We start from the raw sequence: 8,440 nt of genomic DNA on the forward strand, positions 1-8,440 counted from the left end.
TGTTTGGACACAAACTTGCCGTCGATTATGAACCGCTCTTATTTTTGACTTCAACCGAGAAAACTCGGAGGACTGGATACGTGTCGCTTTGTGTTGCCGGTTCGAAGCAGAGTTCCGCGCCCAGCTCCTTTGATGTTGTGATAATCGGTGCCGGAATCATCGGTTTGTCAATCGCTTTAGAAAAATCTAGTCCAAATTCTGGGAGTTTGTCGACGAAGCAGTTATGGAAGAAAAGGCGGAGGGTGGCGGCGGCGATGGTGGGAGAAACGACGAGAACAAATCCAGGTGTCTAGCTGCAATTCCGGCCAATATGTGAAGGAAGGGGAAGAAGAAAATGACCATTTTGCCCCAATGAGTAAATAATTTAAACAGATTTACATTTTTTCGGCGACATTTGGCCAGTGATTTGGTCGGGAGGATCAATTGTGTTAAAAATCGTATAGTTACGGGGCTAAATTATTAGTTTTTAAAGTCGAGTGCTGAAATTAACACGCCCATTATAGTCGCAGGACCAAAAGTGTAATTTTCTCTAATTTATAATATATTAATATTTGAGTTTTCTACTTGTGTTGCAATTGTGATTATATTGTTTGTTGCTAGTAGTTAACAACCGTAATTACTTGTTTCATAGCTTTATTTATGTCATAACGAGAGTTAGACATAACTGAGAGTACACACGATTGCATTTAATCGTTGCACCTTGGGGGAGGGCAATTTAGTTGAGGAGTTTAATTATTGATTATTGCACATCGGGAGATGGTACGTAGTAGTTAGAGATTTGTTATGAATGCTTGTTCTTATATTTTTGGGTATTTATATCACGGGAGTGAATATTCACTAGGGTTAGAGATTACAGGAGTAACTCTATACCATCTTTGCATTCTCACACTTGTTTAAACCCAATTTTAATATTGTGCATAAGGTTGGTACTATGTGATTAAATCTTGAATCCCATGAATCTCATTCTCTCTCTATTGTTTTCACAAATCTGCTACTTTGCTATTTTAATTAGTTTTATGATTAAACAACCATCTATGATTTTCGTTAGGATTAGCTTCACAAAAATAAATTATTAACTAGTGATTGATACGCCCCGCTTCCCTATGGATCGATAATCCGATACTCTGGGTAATTATTTGTTTGAAAATATACTGTAATCAACCCATACATATATGCACACTACACATTATTCATACATAAAATAAATAATCTAAATAAGTATTCACAAAAATATATTTTTAAAAATTAAAGCTAGATCTTTAAAAAAAAAGTCTTATTAAAAGGTAGATCTAAGAATATACACACATACCTTAGCTTAATATGATGTACTATAACTTGATTTTAACAATATGATGGAAGATATGCTGATAGAAAACCTGCAACAATGAAAAAATGAGTAAAAAGAGATTTAAAAATAAGTAAAAAATGGTCTAGAAATCTGCAGAGATAACGGTATTTCCGACCACCTTTGTTCGTGGTCGGGAAAAAGGAGTTTAAAATTTAAACTCCCAAACACTTTCCGACCACCCACAGCTGGGGGGTCGGAATTTCCGACCACCAACAGATTGTGGTCGGAATTTCCGACCACTCTCGGACCAGGGCATACATTCGCCGGAAAAATGAGAAAATGTCACTTTTACCGACCCTTTTTTGTTGTGGTCGGAAAAGTGGTCGAAAATTCGCTATTTTCCAGCCGTGATTTTAGAAGCTCAATATTTTATTTTTACCTAGTGAGTTTAGAAATAAAAATAATTTTTTTTTTTAAAATTAAACTTAGAATGCTTTATAAAGAAATGGTAGGAACATGTATTTATTGTATTTTTACTTTGGGGTCTAAGGTTCAAAACTTGTGCACACTATTATTATTATTCCATAATATGTATATTTTTACGTGTGCGTTGCACGGAAAAGATTTGTTATAATCTTTAAATTATAACAACGAATATTATATAGTGCAATTGTAACAACGAATATTATATAGTGCAATTGATGAAATGGGTTGTATCAATTATGTTTTTTTAATGTTATCATTGTTTGAATTCGAGCAAATAATTGCCCAATTATCCGTGCAATGCGCGTGCAATGTATAATTTTTTTTTTGTTATATATTTAAATAATAAAATTACGGTATTAATTTTAAAGATTTTAATTTTAGTAGGGCCTTATTTATTTACCCGAACAGGGCCACAAAAATTTAAAAACCGGCCTTGCGTGCTGGAATCGCATGACAATTGGGCTTGAGTATATGACATTAAATTAAATGCAGTTGCATCATAGCAAAGCCTAATTTATGTTATATACATTCTATTAGTAATGAAATCTTGGACGCATACGACAATTGGAATAGTACTCCCGAAAGCCTGCAAAACACTTGCAAGGGTGGTGTGAGAATTGTCAGATGGTAAAATATGATAATTTGCAAGAATAGTTGTCACATTCGTTGCAAGGTATAATTGTATCGTTCTTTCAAAATAGTCTACTTCACCTATTAGACTATTTGAAATCTTCCCATGTTTATTCCATTCGTGTTTGCAGAACAAATAATTGGGATCCATTTCAAGGTTTTGCCAGTAGATGTCTAATCTGTTCTGCGAGTCTTGATTAATCTGTAAATGTCAATTTTTTTTTTTAAATTACTGTGTTAATAATAATAATAATAATAATAATAATAATAATAATAATAATAATAATAATAATAATATATTTACCAATCCATCATCATATGCCGGTGCACTTGATTGTTGAGTAGTTTGTGGCCAAAGGCCGTGAATGGTAAAATTTTCTTTCATTTTATTAGGTAGACAGCCTGCCGGGTTAACTATACAATAGCCTGACAGCCAAAACAACGAGAGATAAAATGATCCCCAAGTTGGCGGGGGAGGGGAGGAAGAGGACATGTCCGGATTTTGGGCATTGCAAGTTGGGTTACCGCACAGAGCTCCAAATTTTAAAGGGGCCCAAAATTTTAGAAGTTCAATATTTTATTTTTACCTAGTTAGTTTAGAAATAAAAATTAAAATTTTTTAATTAAACTTAAAGTGCTTTATAAAGAAATGGTAGGAACATGTATTTATTGTGTTTTATTTGAGGTCTAAGGTTCAAAACTTGTGCACACTATTATTATTATTCCATAATATGTCTACTTTTACCTATGCGTTGCACGGAAAAGATTTGTTATAATCTTTAAATTATAACAACGAATATTATATAGTGTAATTGATGAAATGGGTTGTATCGATTATGTTTTTTAATGTTATCCTTGCTTAAATTCGAGCAAATAATTGCCCAATTATCCGTGCAGTGCGCGTGCGATGCACCCCTCGGATAATTTTTTTGGTTATATATTTAGATTATAAAATTACGGTATTAGTTTTATAGATTTTAATTTTGGTAGGGCCTTATTTATTTATCCGAACAGGGCCACAAAAATCTAAAACCGGCCCTGTGTGGAGGTGGTAAATTAAGATGACTCAACGGCCTAATATATGAGAGGATAAGTGGTTTGTGCCAACAAGCAATAGTTATGTCGTGGAATATTGTTCACCATGCGCATGGTGAACATGAGATAGATCCATAATTTCTAAGTTGTAGATTCATAATTTCTATACTGTAGATTCATAATATCTATATTGTAGATTCATAATTTCTAGATTCGTAATTTCTATACTGTAGATTCATAATTTCTATACTGTAGATTCATAATTTCTGTACTATGGATTCATAATATATGTACTGCGAAGACGAAATAATGCGATTGCGAAGAGAGAAACGTCGTTAACAACAAATGAAAAACAAAATTATGAATCTACAGCATAGAAATTATGGATCTACCCCTGTGTTCACCATGCGCATGGTGAACACGTTTTCACAGCATAATTTGCGGCCCACAAGGCTGAAGCCACCAAATTGAGTGTAAATTTCACTTTGTGGTTGTCAAGACTCAATCATGCATCTTTACCTATAATTTATCAGGAACCAACTGAATTACTCATACATACAACTAAATCAATATTTTGTTGACAAACTAAAAATGCCATTTTATTTTAGATTAGGACAAATAGCTTTTTCTTTCATTGTATTTATACAAAATAACTATTTAATCACTATGTGTGTCGATGTAAGTATTGGTAATTAACCATTCAATTTTTCATAAGATGGTGGTTTTTGTCCTTGTTACAAGGTGAGGATTATATATATATATATAGAATAAAGTTCAAATGCGGCGGGGTCTTCCCGTGCGGCGGAATTCCAGAATACACCAACAGTGTAAGAAAAACACACCACAATGAAATGCAATAAAACATCACAAAATACACAACAGACTCAAAAAAATACACCATATAACTCACCACCCCCAATGGTGTATTTCCGAACAGTGTATGGTGTTTTTACTCACACCTAATGGTGTGTGTTTGGTGATACGGGGCTCTGTTTACTCTGTTTTTGTGGTGTATTTTCATAACGTTGATGATGCATATTTATTGAACTATTGGTGTTGCCGCACCGCCGCACCGTAAGACACTGCCGCACCTGAACTCGCCTATATATATATATATATATATATATATATATATATATATATATATATATATATATATATATTTGAATCCTACTGACTCTATTACAATGTAGTATCTGTTCATAACTATTTTCTCAACCTACTGTACAAAGAGCTAAACCCGGGTGCCATATGTGCACAAGGTGAGGATTATATTTTGGTTCTTTAACATATTAACAAAAAATCTTAATGCTTTAGAATTTAGGTTTGTAATTATATTGACTAATAATTGAACTCCACATATCTAATACAAAGATGACAGACTTTAATGGTATTATTAGTGAAATTGTTAGATTGTAAAAATTGTAAAAATTTGAAAGACCAATGAGTCTCACGTTAAGTCGTTAACCCTTGATAGATTAAAATTATTATTCTATATAAATATATAGACAGAAAATATAGTTAATTCAACCAGAGGTCCCTTGTCTTTGGTGGTAATTCTAAATTTAGTTTCAAACTATCGTTTTTACGATTTAACATTCCAGATTATTGTTTTTTTGGACACTTTTTAGTTCTTTTTATGATTTTTCCTATTTTTAGTAAGGACATTTTTAAAAAATAAATAAATAAATAAATTTAGTAAGGGCATTTTTGTCTCTTCATATTTTTATTTTGTTATTTTTTCGATTTTAACCGATTTAATTGGTTTAGAACTTTAGGTAACCTCTGATTTTTAGTAACTATATTTTTCAACCGGTTTTTACTAAAGTCCTAAACTAATTAAACCGGTTGAAATCAGAAAAATAACGAAAGAAAAATATGAAGAGACAAAAATGTTCTTACTAAAAATAGGAAAAATCATGAAAAGGATTAAAAGTGTCCAAAAAACAATAGTCTGGGATGTTAAATGGCAAAAACGATAGTCTGCGACTAAATATGGAATTGCCACAAAAGACAAGGGACCTTCGGTGAAATTATTCCTAAAAAATACTATTAAAATTAAAATAAGTTAATAGGTTTACTTTGCTAAAAAAAAACATGGTACAAGGTTTGATTCAAACTAAAGACCAAAAAGGGGATATATATAGTCACGGATGACGCAATTACAATGGACGAAGTGAACAGAAACACTACGGCCGACGCAATTACGATGGACGAAGCGAACAGAAACACCATGGACGACGCAAACCCAAGCAATTACGATTCTTACCCAGACTTTATGGGCGGTGTAAACCCAGGTAATTACGCCGTAGAAATGAGCAATATTACTGTAATTCGTTTGACTAATTATGAACATTGTGAAATTTGTATGTTTAAATTTTTTGGGGGGTCAAAAGTAATGCATATTAGCCTGGGTGTAGCCTAGGTTTATGAAAATAGTGAATACTAATCCGCAGGCTGGGGAATGGGGTGTGATGTTTAATATAGCGTGTCCACACGTTTGCATTTTAAGGGTGTTGGAAAAGTAGCATTAAAATGGTATTTTAAGTAGTTATTTTGTGGTACAATTATTAGTGGGGTCCACTTTTGATTTGGGTCGGGTGAAAGTGGATTCGGGTTCTTCGTAGTGAGACGAAGATATTGATATATAGTACGCTCAAAACGGATAATGGGTGAATGAGATATTGATTCTCAAAGTAGACCCATTAAGTTAGAAAAATGAAGGAAAAAGTGAAGCTTTTGTCTCACATTGGTTTGGGAAGAGGATTTGCCCAACTATTTATACAAGAGCCCTTTTTAGGCTTATTGAATTGTATAGCATAGAGGCTCTCTCTTGCGCCTAGGGGCAGGGGTGCAAATTGAATCCCAAGTTGAGATCGAAAAGGCTTGATTCAAGCCTAAATTTGTGATTCATGTCTACCGGAGGTTACAAAGCGATGCATGTGTACCAGGATTGCTCGCACTTTTGGGAGGTGGCAAATAAGGTTTTAAAGAGGGAGTGATCGCTCAACTTGTGCTAAAAATCCTACACCAAACACAAGCCACTCTTCTTTCTTCTCCGGTTTCGTGATTATGCTTCTAAGCTAAAATCCTTGTACTACACTTGTTTTCTTTTTGTTGGAATTATAATCTGAAGATTATAAATTCCATTTTGGTTGATATACATATATCTTTTTCGTAGATATAGATGTATATAACCGCGGGGGTCTGATTTATATATATTTGTGTGTGTGTGTGCGCCTATATATATATATATATATATATATATATATATATATATATATATATATATATATATATATATATATATATATATATATATCGGATATATATCGAATAATATTTTATATACTTTCGTGTGTATATATAAATATTATTTTGCGATATTAAATCGACTTTAGTTCATTATTTCCAACAATCTTAAAACCTTACTTCTTTGTATGAACAAGTCGTTGGATTCCAAGAGTATTGGAACCGTGAATGTTGCTCATGGTGCACATTCAAATGGTCGGAACGGTAACGATGTTGCACATTTTGAGATGCCGGTCGACGGCAGCAATGTTGGAAATGATATTTTCATGGGAGTTGCAAAAACACATGATGGTGCTCCGGAGAACTTTGGTTCGCGAACCGGTAGACTAGTGGCTAACGACACACAATTGGTACCTATTGTGATGCCTAGTGGATCGGCTAAAAGCCATGAAGGATCCTATGATGGTGTAATCACTACATAGTCTGAGGACTATTGTAGTGTGACCAACGTCTTCAACGATAATCAAAGGAAAGACAAACGAAAGTTTAGGCCTGAAGATGATTATGAGGAAGAAGGTGAGCAGCCACCACGAAGTGAACTGTCATCTTGGTGAAAATGTTGCGGACAATTTCGTTATGTTTAAAACATGTGGATGGTTGGACGAGTGAGGTCACAACCGAGGTACCCCCGATGTGCGCTATGGGACCACCCTTCATGGAGTGGACGGTTGAACAATGGAACATGGCACACGGGTTTGAAGGATTACTACGAGATAGGAATAAGGAATTTGTTTCCAATGAATATTCCTATTTATTTATTTGTTAAATAAATGTTGTAGTATCCTTGTGATACATTTTTGTTGTTGAGTAAAAATGAATTGTTCCATTGAAGTTATTGAATTATAGTACATACGAATTATTTGATGAAATAATGTTAAATGTATGAAATGATTCAATATGGATGCCTAGTGCATGACGTAGCATTATGTGAAAAATGCTAAAATGGCTTAACGGCGGGAACGGAATGTAACAAGTGTGTTACATGTTGAAATCTCGTAAGAACTTCGGCTCTAGTTCATGTTGAACGATATAGATTTCAAGGAGAATCAATTTGTCAAAAATTGGGATACCTATATAATTGTGAGCGTCACAGCTCAAATGTTGAATATTTTAATAATATTCTGGGTACGATTATATAAGCTTGATTCAACTAGTCAGAAATTTGGTTGATTTGATATTGTTAATTATGTCAAAATTAACTTGATCAAAAATTCCAAATTATACTAGTGTTGTATATATATACTAGTCTTTTACGCGCATTGCGCGATTGTGATAATGCCCAATGTTTTTTTCTTAAAATAAATACTTTAAAGTATATCAAGACAAGATTATATTGGAATTGTTCATGCATAGAAATTGAATGTTGAATTTGCGTATTTAAATAGGTAATTCTAAGTTTACAAATGCAAGATAATATAGTCAAGATTGATTATAATTGTCAATAAAATAATTGTATAGGTAGTTGAAACCAAAACGAGACATAAGGGATAGAAAATAAAAATTAGGGCATAAAATATTAAATATATATTAATATTGAAGAGCTTACTGCTGATTGCCAAACAAGAACATTGCGAGGTAGTTTCCACTTCAAATTGTTGTGTGATTTGAATACTCTTTTTGTCAATAAATTCACCAAGTAGTTAATATGACTAGCTTAATTATATATATTTTATTTTTTTAAAACAATTA

Source organism: Ipomoea nil, unplaced genomic scaffold (genome assembly GCF_001879475.1).
Source record: "Ipomoea nil cultivar Tokyo-kokei standard unplaced genomic scaffold, Asagao_1.1 scaffold1110, whole genome shotgun sequence".
Lineage (NCBI taxonomy): Eukaryota > Viridiplantae > Streptophyta > Magnoliopsida > Solanales > Convolvulaceae > Ipomoea > Ipomoea nil.